Here is a 12,632-nt window from a genome sequence, read left to right on the forward strand (position 1 = left end):
TATCAATGTAGATGATCCTCAGTCGTCTACCGTGCAACACACCAATCTCTCCTTTTACCTTTAGGTAGAGCTGCGTGTGTGCTTTACACTTTATCCCTTAACGCATTACTTTTACACTTTAACTATGAAATAGCGACAAATCTCTCTTAGCACGTTTTATCAATTATAAAATGGCAAACAGGAGAGTGATATATGAAAATACACGAATGAAAAAGAAATGCAGATATGCGTGTGTGCGTACGCAAGATAGAAATAAACAGTTTTAAAAGACACTAGTGTGTTGTTCTTACCTCCGGTTCCCGGATTCCTTCAGCACCCTTTACTAAGCGAAACAGACGCTTATCCCGTCAGCACTGCGAAGAATATGATCTCCCGCCCTTTGCTGATGGATAATGTCTGCTGAAATTACCTAGCAGAGATATGTGAAGGACAGGACGAGCCGCCAATTGATAAAGCTAAATATTTATCTTATTTAAAACCCTTTGTGAGGTCTAAGAACACTGTACGCTATTTGCGTATGGAGTACCGTAAGGGTACGCTCGTTGCGTAACAATCGCTTAGCCGTGGTCGAGACGCTCAAGCGTCACGTTCGCTCACGGCCAAGAGATCACAGGCAGGCACGCTATTGGCTGCTGACTAACGTAATGGTTCGCTATAGCGTAACGGACGCTGTATCGGGAGCGGGCTGCTCAAGCGATACAGACGCTCACGAGAATACGCTGTTGGTATCGGGCACACTTATAGGTGAGCGACTACCGTAATGCTACGCTATCAGCGTAGCGGACGCTCGAGACCACGAGGAGATCACGAGCGGCGCCGACGCTCACAATGTTAAACCTTTATGTCTAAACCACAAACAATGTAATTTGCTGTAAAACCTTAGTGTAGAGATAGGGTGTAAATGCAACACTGTATAACCTTATTAACTCAAAAGCTGTTCGAGCGTCACCGACGCTCTGAGAATACTTAACACTATAAGAAATACACAAATACCGTGCTTAGGGTCCAACGCCTAATATATATATTATGAATGTTATACTTGCAAAAGAATTAATACAATACAAGTCATACACTACAATATAACATAGACTAACTAACCAGGTAACTACACAGTAAATACAATACAAGTACGTTTAAGAGAAAATGAGAGAAAGAGAAGAGAGAGAGAGAAAGATATGGCCCATAATAACAAGAAAAGACAATATGATTACGGAGAAAACTTACGCACAAAGGAAACGATCGCATGCGCCTCTGGACATCCAGCTCCCGATTTTCAGCAATGATAACCGATGAAGAGTGAGTGCTGGATGTGATCGGCCTGTCTATTTATGCCCCACACACAATACAATTCAATGGTCCCTACAATCTCATTGTTCATTGGACACAGGAATTCGTCTTCGCATTATAACAAAAGGTCATAGGTTGATTCATACAGGTGGGCTGTGACTATTTCCAACAGCTCAGGTGGGAGGGAAACTGGGTTTCCCGCCGCATGGATAAGTAAGTGCAAATACAGTAAATGTTCATAAACTTCTTATGTCCATAACTATTCGCACGAGCGATTGATCCGCTTCAAACCAACACCGGAATATTGCTAATTAAATACTCTTCCGATGGATACTAAACACCACTGTATTACTCCTGTCTGACCCTTCGTATCAAACAATGAGGGATCTCTCTGTCCAGGAACATACTACATTAACTAAACTTTCAGAATCTATCAAAGGGACCATAATTTACAAAATGCATTATATGGTGAAAATATGTAACGAAAGAGTCGCCCGCTAGACGCACACAATCTCTACCGTAAATGCGCATACCGTGCGCCTGCGGGTGCCCGCAACAGCGAGTATGCGCACGCACGGGAGAGCGCACGCATGCGCAGCAGGGACACATATGAGGTGCAAATATGGCAGTGTGCATCGTGATATTTTTCTGACTTTGACAGCTTACATGATTCTCCGCCCAGCGAAGAATTCTGGTGGCTTCCGCCATAGCCACTCTGCTCCTTGTGCCGCCTTGGCGGTTTACATGAACTAGTGCGGTGACGTTGTCTGACTGGATCAGAACTGGTTGGTCGCGAAGTAAGGTCTCCGCTTGACATAGGGCGTTGTATATGGCCCTTAGCTCCAGGATGTTGATGTGAAGACAAGTCTCCTGACTTGACCAAAGACCTTGGAAATTTCTTCCCTGTGTGGCTGCTCCCCAACCTCGGAGGCTCGCGTTCGTGGTCACCAGGATCCAGTCCTGAATGCCGAACCTGCGGCCCTCTAGAAGGTGAGCACTCTGCAGCCACCACAGGAGAGATACCCTGGCCCTGGGGGACAGGGTGATCAACTGATGAATCTGTAGATGTGACCCGGACCACTTGTCCAGTAGGTCCCATTGCAAGATCCTCGCATGGAACCTGCCGAAGGGAATGGCCTCGTATGATGCCACCATCATTCCCAGGACTCGAGTGCAGTGATGCACTGACACCTGTTTTGGTTTCAATAGGTTCCTGACCAGAGTCATGAGTTCCTGGGCCTTTTCTATCGGAAGATAAACCCTTTTCTGGTCCGTATCCAGAATAATGCCCAAGCAAAGTCAGACGAGTCGTAGGAACCAACTGCGACTTCGGGATATTGAGAATCCAGCCGTGTTGCTGTAACACCTTCAGTGAAAGTTATACGCTGTTCAGCAACTGCTCTCTTGATCTTGCTTTTATGAGGAGATCGTTCAAGTACGGGATAATTGTGACACCTTGCTTTCGCAGGAGCACCATAATTTCCGTCATTACCTTGGTGAAAATTCTCGGAGAAAATTCTGGAGAGACCAAACGGCAACGTCTGAAATTGGTAATGACAATACTGTACCGCAAATCTTAGGTACGCCTGATGAGGTGGATAAATGAGTACATGAAGGTATGCATCCTTTATGTCCAGAGATATCATAAAATCCCCCCCTTCTAGGCTGGCGATGACCGCTCTTAGCGATTCCATCTTGAACTTGAACCTTTTCAAGTATAGGTTCAGGGATTTTAAATTTAATATGGGTCTGACCAAACCGTCCGGTTTTGGGACTACAAACAGGGTCGAATAATTTCCATTTCCTTGTTGAAGCAGGGGAACCTTGACCACCACCTGTTGAAGATACAATTTGTGAATTGCATTTAACACTATCTCCCTTTCCTGGGGAGAAGATGGTAGGGCCGATTTGAAAAACCGGCGAGGAGGCACCTCTTCGAATTTCAGCTTGTAACCCTGAGAAACAATTTCTATTGCCTAGGGATCCACCTGCGAATGAACCCAGATGTGGCTGAAAACTCGAAGACGTGCCCCCAACTGGGCGGACTCCTTTAGCGGAGCCCCAGCGTCATGCGGTGGATTTTGTAGAGGCCGGGGAGGACTTCTGTTCCTGGGAACTAGCTGTGTTGTGCAGCTTCTTCCCTCTGCCCTTACCTCTGGCAAGAAAGGACACACCTCGTACTTTCTTGTTTCTCTGTGATCGAAAGGACTGCATTTGATAATGTGGTGCTTTCTTAGGCTGTGAGGGAATATAAGGCAAAAAATTTGATTTACCAGCTGTAGCTGTGGAGACTAGGTCCGAGAGACCTTCCCCAAACAATTCCTCACCCCTGTAAGGTAAAACCTCCATATACCTTTTTGAGTCGGCATCACCTGTCCATTGCCGGGTCCATAGGACTCGTCTAGCAGAAATTGACATAGCGTTTATTCTAGAACCCAGTAGACTAATGTCACTTTGAGCATCTCTTATATATAGGACAGCATCTTTTATATGCCCTATGGTCAATAACATAGCATCCTTATCTAGGGTCTCAATCTCTGCTGATAAGGTATCTGTCCATGCTGCCACCGCGCTACAACCCCGGCCGACGCAATTGCCGGTCTGAGTAAGGTACCAGAATGTGTGTAAATGGACTTTAGGGTAACCTCCTGCTTGCGGTCAGCATGGTCCCTGATGGTAGCCGTATCCTGGGATGGCAGCGCTACCTTTTTGAATAAGCGTGTCAATGCTTTATCCACCCTAGGGGAGGATTCCCACCGTATCCTGTCCATTGGCGGGAAAGGATACGCCATAAGAATCCTTTTGGGAATCTGCAGCTTTTTGTCTGGAGATTCCCAAGCTTTTTCACATAATTCGTTCAACTCATGTGAGGGGGGAAAGGTTATCTCAGGTTTCTTTCCCTTATAGATGTGTACCCTCGTGTCAGGGACAGGGGACTCTGTGATGTGCAAAACATCTTTTATTGCAATAATCATATATCGAATACATTTAGCCAATTTTGGCTGTAACTTTGCATCATCGTAGTCGACACTGGAGTCAGAATCCGTGTCGGTATCTGTGTCAACTATTTGGGATAGTGGGCGCTTTTGAGACCCCGAAGGTCCCTGCGACATAGGGACAGGCATGGGTTGACTCCCTGACTGTTCCCTAGCTTCAGCTTTGTCTAATCTCTTGTGTAATAAGTTTACATTAGCACTTAAAACATTTCACATATCCATTCAGTCAGGTGTCGGCGTTGTCGATGGAGACACCACATTAATTTGCTCCTGCTCCTCTCTAGGAGAGCCTTCTACCTCAGACATGTCGACACACGTGTACCGACACACCATACACTCAGGGAATCCTCTTATCTGAGGACAGTTCCCCAACAAGGCCCTTTGGAGAGACAGAGAGAGAGAGTATGCCAGCACACACCCCAGCGCTATATGACCCAGGAAAAAAACACAATAATTTTATGTTTACCCAGTAGCGCTGTATTTCCATATATATATGCGCCTAATTATGTGCCCCCCTCTTCTTTAAGACCCTCTTTCTACCGTGGTATAAGCAGGGGAGAGTCCGTGGAGCTTCCCCTCAGCGGTGCTGTGGAGAAAATGGTGCTGGTGAGTGCTGAGGGAGAAGCCCCACCCCCTCAGCGACGGGCTTCTGTCCCGCTCAAATATAGTAAAAAAATGGCGGGGGCTCTTATATATATATATACAGTGCCTAGCTGCATATATATTTATTTTGCCAAAGAGAGGTCTATATTGCTGCCCAGGGCGTCCCCCCTGAGCCCTTCACCCTTACACTGACTGCCGTGTGTGAGGTGTATGGGAGCAATGGAGCACAGCTTTACTGCTGTGCGTTACCTCAGTGAAGATCATGAAGTCTTCCGCCGCCTCTGAAGTCTTCTTTTCTTCTCATACTCACCCGGCTTCTATCTTCCGGCTCTGCGAGGGGGACGGCGGCGCGGCTCTGGGACGGACGGCGAGGGTGAGACCTGCGTACCGATCCCTCTGGAGCTAATGCTGTACAGTAGCCTAAGAAGCAGAGCCTATCAACTCACAGAAGTAGGTGTGCATCTCTCCCCTCCGCCCCTCGATGCAGGGAGTCTGTTGCCAGCAGGCTCCCTGAAAATAAAAAAATCTAACAAATATACTTTCTGTCAGGAAACTCAGGAGAGCTCCCTGAAAAGCACCCAGTCTCCTCTGGGCACAGTAGTAAACTGAGGTCTGGAGGAGGGGCATAGAGGGAGGAGCCAGTGCACACCCAGATCTAAAGTCTTTCTTTAAGTGCCCATGTCTCCTGCGGAGCCCGTCTATCCCCCATGGTCCTTACGGAGTCCCCAGCATCCTCTAGGACGTAAGAGAAAAATTATGCTGGCAGAAAAATCCAATTGAGTGATTAAACAGCTCCAGAGCTGCTCTGTAAGGCAAGTAAAAGGGTGTGGGCCCTGCAGCACTACCTGTAGTTTGCATTGTGCATTGGAAGCCTAGTTTGCTGTCTGTTTCCACTTCTTTTTTCTTGAGCCCCTCCCGTCTATACCCTTGTGCACTATCCTGACTTCTCCTCCCGTCTGCTTACTTTGTGCCTTCCAATGCACAATGCAAACTACAGGTAGTGCTGCAGGGCCCACACCCTTTTACTTGCCTTACAGAGCAGCTCTTGAGCTGTTACAGTGCCCAGCTGCTGCAAGAAATCAGCGTGAATGCTTCAGGGGCTGGGGCATGGCCAACATGAGCCCCACACCGAAGGAGGGTGGGGGTGTTTAATGCGAACTAGGGGTCTCGCACAATGCGAACTACAGGTAGTGCTGCAGGGCCCACACCCTTTTACTTGCCTTACAGAGCAGCTCTGGAGCTGTTACAGTGCCCAGCTGCTGCAAGAAATCAGCTTGAATGCTTCAGGGGCTGGGGCATAGCCAACATGAGCCCCACACCGACGGAGGGTGGAGGTGTTTAATGCAAACTAGGGGTCATCCAAGTGCCGCAAAAGTCCGCCATGCCCTGCACGCCCCTTTTCTCTTTTCATATGCAGACGAGGGTTGAAGCCAACTTTGACCCACTGCTTGGATGACATCGCCATATGCAAATCCATCTGCTGCAGGCCTTCCCCCAGGAATGCTTGCACTAGTTGTTGCATTTGGTTTGTTGTTTGGGGGTGCTTCAGTATTAGGCAGCCTTCTGCCCTCCCATGTTCATCTGAAAATATGTGTTCTCCCTGCAGTTGTTGTCCCCAGATGAGAGTTCCCTTGTGCTGCCTCAGTTGAATCTCCTTTACTTGACAGAGATGTGCCTGAGCAGCGGCCCTCCCCAGCCCTATCCCAAATCATACTTATTTTGCATAGGAGATACCATGGTCATGAAGACTGTTCTCCCAGGGTGCGGTTCATTCATTGCATTCTGGGTATGCTGACCCCTGTGATTTCCCCAAATGTGGGAAACTCAACTGCATTATTTAATGCGAACTAGGGGTCATCCAAGCACCGCAAAAGGCCGCCATGCCCTGCATACCCCTTTTCTCTTTTCATAAGCAGACGAGGTTTGAAGCCAACTTTGACCCACTGCTTGGATGACATCACTTGCTGCCTTTCCAATGAAGCAAGTTTAATTTAATAATAGGTGAAAAACCATCCCTACAAAGGTGTTAATCAGATACTTGGCTTTGTGGACACTTTTCAGAGCACAAATTTGTTAGCATAAAAATAAAGCCAGAAAATGAAGAGCTGTTTAATCACTCAATTGGATTTTTCTGCCAGCATATTTCTTTTTCTCTGCAACCCACTGCTAAATTGTGCTTCGTGGCTGTTTTTTTTATAAAATCACTTAATCAAATCTAACTCTGATTACATCAGAGAAGGCCAGGTACCCTACACCATAAGAGGTGGTTTGAAATTTTTACTTGTCTACTTAAAGATCACCAAAATCTGATAACGAGGTCAATTACGTCCCTAGGTGGGATTGAACCACCAACCTTTTGGTTAACAACTGAACACGCTAACTGTTTGCGCCTCAGAGACACTTTGCAAAAGTACATACTGACAAAGGTTAATAAGCATTCATCTAGAACGTTTCCTAGAAAAACTTTAAAAAGTCAATAATCTGGAGAGTTTTTGTAAGATGTTCCTTCCATCAACCAATGAAGAAACACATTGGTACTTTCCCATGATGAGTGAGTGCTTCAGGATCTCTTGCACTTACATGTGCAGCAAAGGACTACAATGGAAGCATGCTGGGCCTATAACCCAGAGGTAGGCAGATTGCAACTGTCCTCTGCTATATGCATTTTTTTTGTTAATTAAAGTAATCCAAAACTGGGATTGATATTTTGGCTCTTTTATTTTTACTTAAAGTACAATAACTTTTACTGTTTAATTTGTTTTAATAGTATATTGACAGTATTGTTTTCTTTCAAAAATCCACTTAATTTTCTTTACCCTATTATTAAAATGGTAATTGACAAAAACAAACTACATTGTCACCAGAAGAGCAATACAAAATGTACAAGTGATATATTAAAATCATCTTTTCAGCTTGAATTTCAATGATGCATTGAGGTAACGATTTTGTGAGAAACATCTTCACCCTTAAATAAAGATTTTCTTAATTCCCTACCTGTGTGCTAATTAGATATCACCTTGTTTTCACATTAAACAGACTTTCACATGAGAAAGCAGCAAGGATGCAGTGGCGTTAATGTTTCCTGGTGTCAACCTGTATTATTTCAGTAGACATTGAAATGAGGATGCATCTTGCTGCCTTTCCAATGAAGCAAGTTTAATTTAGTAATAGGTTAAAAACCATCCCTACAAAGGTGTTAATCAGAGACTTGGCTTTGTGGACACTTTTCAGAGAACAAATTTGTTAGCATAAAAATAAAGCCAGAAAATGAAGAGCTGTTTAATCACTCAATTGGATTTTTCTGCCAGCATTTTTCTTTTTCTCTGCAACCCACTGCTAAATTGTGCTTCCTAGCTGTTTTTTTTATAAAATCACTTAATCAAATCTAACTCTGATTACATCAGAGAAGGCCAGGTACCCTACACCATAAGAGGGGGTTTGAAATTTTGACTTGTCTACTTAAAGATCACCGAAATCTGATAACAAGGTCAATTACGTCCCTGGGTGGGATTGAACCACCAACCTTTTGGTAAATAGCCTTATACACTAACTGATTGCGCCACAGCGACACTTTTCAAAAGTACATACTGACAAAGGCTAATAAGCATTCATCTAGAACGTTTCCTAGAAACATTTTAAAAAGTCAATAATGTGGAGAGTTTTTGTAAGATGTTTCTTCCATCAACCAATGAAGAAACACATTGGTACTTTCCTATGATGAGTGAGTGCTTCAGGATCTCTTGCACTTACATGTGCAGCAGAGTACTGTAATGGAAGCATGCTGGGTCCATAACCCAGAGGTAGGCAGATTGAAACTATCCTCTGCTATATGCATTGTTTTTATTAATTAAAGTAATCCAAAACTGGGATTGATATTTTTGCTCTTTTATTTTTACTTAAAGTACAATAACTTTTACCATTTTAATTTGTTTTAATAGTATATTGACAGTATTGTTTTCTTTCAAAAATCCAATTAATTTTCTTTACCCGATTATTAAAATGGTAATTGACAAAAACAATCTACATTGTCACCAGAAGAGCAGTACAAAATGTACAAGTGATATATTAAAATCATCTTTCCAGCTTGAATTTCAATGATGCCTTGGTGCAACAATTTTGTGAGAAACATCTTCACCCATAAAGAAAGATTTTCTTAATTCCTTACCTGTGTGCTGATTAGATATCACCTTGTTTTCACATTAAACAGACTTCCCCATGAGGAAGCAGCAAGGATGCAGTGACGTTTATGTTTCCTGGTGTCAACCTGTATTATTTCAGTAGACATTGAAATGAGGATGCATCTTGCTGCCTTTCCAATGAAGCAAGTTTAATTCAGTAATAGGTGAAAAACCATTCCTACAAAGGTGTTAATCAGAGACTTGGCTTTGTGGACACTTTTCAGAGAGCAAATTTGTTAGCATAAACATAAAATCAGAAAATGAAGAGCTGTTTAATCACTCAATTGGACTTTTCTGCCAGCATAATTTTTTTTCTCTGCAACCCACTGCTAAATTGTGCTTCCTAGCTGTTTTTTATAAAATCACTTAATCAAATCTAATTCTGATTACATCAGAGAAGGCCGGGTACCCTACACCATAAGAGGGGGTTTGAAATTTTGACTTGTCTACTTAAAGATCACCAAAATCTGATAACAAGGTCTATTACGTCCCTGGGTGGGATTGAATCACCAACCTTTAGGTTAATAGCCATACACACTAACTGATTGCGCCACAGCGACACTTTGCAAAAGTACATACTGACAAAGGCTAATAAGCATTCATCTAGAACGTTTCCTAGAAAAACTTTAAAAAGTCAATAATCTGGAGAATTTTTGTAAGAAACACATTGGTACATTCCCATGATGAGTGAGTGCTTCAGGATCTCTTGCACTTACATGGGCTATTAACCAAAAGGTTCCCACCCAGTGATGTAATTGACCTTGTGATCAGATTTTGGTGATCTTTAAGTAGACAAGTCAAAATTTCAAACCCCCTCTTATGGTGTAGGGTACCTGGCCTTCTCTGACGTAATCAGAGTTAGATTTAATTAAGGTGCACAAGGGCATAGAAGGGAGCGGTTTAAGAAAAGAGAAGTGGAAACAGACAGCAAACTAGGCTGGAGAGAGACCCGAGACAAAGAGATCTGAATTATACGAGAGCCGACCAGGGGAAACACAAATTATGCAGTCAAGTTTCCCACATTTGGGGAAATCGCAGGAGCAGCACACCCAGAGTGCAATGGGTGAGCCTTTCCCTGGGAGAAGCACCTTCCTGATCATAGTATCTCACCTGGCAGGTAAGTAGGAGTTGGGCTAGTGCTGGGGAGGGTCGCTGCTCGGGTACCCCCCTGTCAAGTGAAGGAGATCCAACTGAGGCAGCACAAGGGAACTCTCGAAAGAAGAACAAGGCTAGAGGAAGATCTGAGACAAAGAAATCTGACTTTTACCAGAGCTGACCAGAGGAAAGCACAAACACAGTACCCCACTACCACCAGGAAACATTAACGCCACTGCATCCTTGCTGCGTTCTCATGTGGAAGTCTATTTAATGTGAAAACAAGGTGATATCTAATTAGCACACAGAAAAGAAAATTAAGTGAATTTTTGAAAGAAAACAATACTGTCAATATACTATTAAAACAAATTAAAATGGTAAAAGTTATTGTACTTTAAGTAAAAATAAAAGAGCAAAAATATCAATCCCAGTTTTGGATTACTTTAATTAACAAAAAAAATGCATATAGCAGAGGATAGTTTCAATCTTTCTACCTCTGGGTTATGGGCCCAGCATGCTTCCATTGCAGTACTCTGCTGCACATGTAAGTGCAAGAGATCCTGAAGCACTCACTCATCATGGGAAAGTACCAATGTGTTTCTTCATTGGTTGATGGCAGAAACATCTTACAAAAACACTCCAGATTATTGACTTTTTAAAGTTTTTCTAGGAAACGTTCTAGATGATTGTTTATTAGCCTTTGTCAGTATGTAATTTTGCAAAGTGTCGCTGTGGCGCAATCAGTTAGTGTGTATGGCTATTAACCAAAAGGTTGGTGGTTCAATCCCACCCAGGGATGTAATTGACTTTGTTATCAGATTTTGGTGATCTTTAAGTAGACAAGTCAAAATTTCAAACCCCCTGTTATGGTGTTAGGTATTTAGACTTTTCTGATGTAATCAGAGTTAGATTTGATTCAGTGATTTTATAAAAACAGCTAGGAAGCACAATTTAGCAGTGGGTTGCAGAGAAAAAGAAATATGCTGGCAAAAAAATCCAATTGAGTGATTAAACAGCTCTTGGATGGTTTTTCACCTATTACTAAATTAAACTTGCTTCATTGGAAAGGCAGCAAGATGCATCCTCATTTCAATATCTACTGAAATAATACAGGTTGACACCAGGAAACATTAACGCCACTGCATCCTTGCTGCTTTCTCATGTGGAAGTCTGTTTAATGTGAAAACAAGGTGATATCTAATTAGCACACAGGTAAGGAATTAAGAAAATCTTTATTAAAGGGTGAAGATGTTTCTCACAAAATCGTTGCCCCAATGCATCATTGAAATTCAAGCTGGAAAGATGATTTTAATATATCACTTGTACATTTTGTATTGCTCTTCTGGTGACAATGTAGTTTGTTTTTGTCAATTACCATTTTAATAATCGGGTAAAGAAAATTAATTGGATTTTTGAAAGAAAACAATACTGTCAATATACTATTAAAACAAATTAAAATGGTAAAAGTTATTGTACTTTAAGTAAAAATAAAAGAGCAAAAATATCAATCCCAGTTTTGGATTACTTTAATTAACAACAAAAAAATGCATATAGCAGAGGATAGTTTCAATCTGCCTACCTCTGGGTTATGGACCCAGCATGCTTCCATTACAGTACTCTGCTGCACATGTAAGTGCAAGAGGTCCTGAAGCACTCACTCATCATGGGAAAGTTCCAATGTGTTTCTTTATTGGTTGATGGAAGAAACATCTTACAAAAACTCTCCACATTATTGACTTTTTAAAATGTTTCTAGGAAACGTTCTAGATGAATGCTTATTAGCATTTGTCAGTATGTACTTTTGCAAAGTGTCGCTGTGGCGCAATCAGTCTGTGTGTATGGTTATTAACTAAAAGGTTGGTGGTTCAATCCCACCCAGGGACGTAATTGACCTTGTTATCAGATTTTGGTGATCTTTAAGTAGACTAGTCAAAATTTCAAACCCCCTGTTATGGTGTAGGGTACCTGGCCTTCTCTGATGTAATCAGAGTTAGATTTGATTAAGTGATTTTATAAAAAAACAGCTAGGAAGCACAATTTAGCAGTGGGTTGCAGAGAAAAAGAAATATGCTGGCAGAAAAATCCAATTGAGTGATTAAACTGCTCTTCATTTTCTGGCTTTATTTTTATGCTAACTAATTTGTTCTCTGAAAAGTGTCCACAAAGCCAAGTGTCTGATTAACATCTTTGTAGGGATGGTTTTTCACCTATTACTAAATTAAACTTGCTTCATTGGAAAGGCAGCAAGATGCATCCTCATTTCAATATCTACGGAAATAATACAGGTTGACACCAGGAAACATTAACGCCACTGCATCTTTGCTGTTTTCTCATGTGGAAGTCTGTTTAATGTGAAAACAAGGTGATATCTAATTAGCACACAGGTAAGGAATTAAGAAAATCTTTATTTAAGGGTGAAGATGTTTCTCACAAAATCGTTGCCCCAATGCATCATTGAAATTCAAGCTGGAAA

At 42.5% G+C, this 12,632-nt stretch overlaps 1 non-coding gene and 1 pseudogene across 1 annotated transcript; one reads left to right on the forward strand and one right to left on the reverse strand.

The window, feature by feature from the left end:
• Positions 1–6,596: 6,596 nt before the first annotated feature.
• LOC135049630 (U1 spliceosomal RNA) lies at positions 6,597–6,775 on the forward strand (annotated as a pseudogene).
• Positions 6,776–10,026: 3,251 nt separating this feature from the next.
• LOC135049469 (U1 spliceosomal RNA) lies at positions 10,027–10,189 on the reverse strand. Its single transcript, XR_010241222.1, has one exon. It is a non-coding gene; the product is annotated as a U1 spliceosomal RNA (small nuclear RNA).
• Positions 10,190–12,632: the final 2,443 nt, after the last annotated feature.

Source organism: Pseudophryne corroboree, unplaced genomic scaffold (assembly GCF_028390025.1).
Source record: "Pseudophryne corroboree isolate aPseCor3 unplaced genomic scaffold, aPseCor3.hap2 scaffold_99, whole genome shotgun sequence".
Lineage (NCBI taxonomy): Eukaryota > Metazoa > Chordata > Amphibia > Anura > Myobatrachidae > Pseudophryne > Pseudophryne corroboree.